Genomic DNA, 1769 nt, shown 5'->3' with positions numbered 1-1769 from the left:
CTTTTCTTCTGATAGTCCATGGTATTTTCAGTATTCTTAACCAACATGACAATTCAAAGGCATGAACTCTTCTTCGGTCTACCTTATTCATTGTCTGTTTCTCACATGCACATGAAGGAATAGAAAATGCCCTAGCTTGGATTAGGCGCACTTTAGCCTACAAAGTCGTATCTTTGCCCTCAAATAGTTTGAAGAGGTCTTTTGCAGCAGGTTTTACCAGTGCAATATGATGTCTGATTCCCTGACTGCTGCTTCCTTGGGTGTTGACTATGTTTCCAGGTAAAATGAAATACCTGAAAATTCTAAACTTTTCTGTTTACCATGATGTTGTTTATAGATCAAATATGAGGAATTTCATTTCATGTTGAGGTGTAATCTGTAAACACTATAGTCTTTGATCTTCATCAGTAAGTACTTCAAGTCATCTCCACTATCAGCAAGCAAGGTTGTGCCATATGCATATCACAGGTTATTAGTTATTCTTTCTCCAATCATAATACTGCATGCTTCTTCTTCTTCTTCTTTTTTTTTTTTTTAATTGTAATTTGGGTGAAGATTTACAGAGCAAATTCACTTTCCATACAGCAGTTCACATATACTTTGTCTCATGTCATTGACCAATTTACCACAATGCAACAGCTCCCCTCCCACTTCCTCCCCATAGTTACCTCTTTCCAGTGTCCATCCCTCCATACACTTCTGCCCTCTGAGCTGTCTCCCTGTGCATAAGCAGCCCTTCTTTCTCCCATGATTGGTCTTTCCAAGGAGTGTATCTACTTGAGGTAAATGTTCAACTCATATGCCTGTATTTTGTTTGGATGGAAACCAGAGGTGTGGGTTCAATTCCAGACCAGTCTCAGTGGTTCCACCAGGCTCCCGGACCAGCAAACCTGGTCCCCACCTTTTTTTTTTTTTTTTTCCCTCCAAATGATTTTGAGTTTTGTTCCACATCATTCTCCCTCTCTATCAAGGGTCCCTACAAAAATCCCCTTCCAAGTGGATGACAGTGGTAGCCGGGCGCCATCTAGTTCTTCTAGTTTCATAGTTGTATAGGCTGCAGATCGCATGGTGTACCAGTTGCTAGGATTAATTGCTTCCATGAATTTTGGTTTTCTTCATTCTTCTTTGCTCTGGACGAGGAGAGACCCATTGTTGCATCTAGATGGCATCTTGCTAGCTTTTAAGATCCCAGTAGCTACTTGCCAAAGTAGGAGATGGAACAAAGTTTTGTATAGTATGTTATGCCAATTTGGCTTGATGTCCCCTGTGACTATGGTCCCAAGCCTGCAGATTCAACTACTTGGTTCCTCTGGGTAGCTGGCTGTGACCAAACAGTGACCACAGACTTGCCCCTTGTCAACAATACTCTACAACTGGGAATTCTGATCATTCACATAAACTTATAGGACCATTGTCTTCCAACCCTATACATGTTCTTGGGTAAACTCTGCACTTCATAGACATAACTGATTGTTTATCCTGTCCACCCATCTATCCACCCATATACCCATGTCTACCTTCACTGGCAACGCAGTACTATACGTGCAAAAGGGTTCATATTTGTTGTCTGTACCTCCCATATACCTCTCCATGTCTTTCTCATCCTCAAAGGTATCATATTGGTCAGTCACATTCGGTACATTGCCCTTGTCTTCACCCAAATCAATACTTACATCTATCTATCTAACAGCATTACCTCCCCTCCTCTCTCACCCCTGGTAACCAACAAAGAAAATTTCCTTCTATAGATAAACCTTTCCTTAACTTTT

The sequence above is a fragment of the Orycteropus afer genome, unplaced genomic scaffold (assembly GCF_000298275.1).
Source record: "Orycteropus afer afer isolate SDZICR_OR568_19922 unplaced genomic scaffold, OryAfe1.0 scaffold00414, whole genome shotgun sequence".
NCBI classification, from domain to species: Eukaryota; Metazoa; Chordata; class Mammalia; order Tubulidentata; family Orycteropodidae; genus Orycteropus; species Orycteropus afer.
This window is presented reverse-complemented; position numbering follows the sequence as displayed.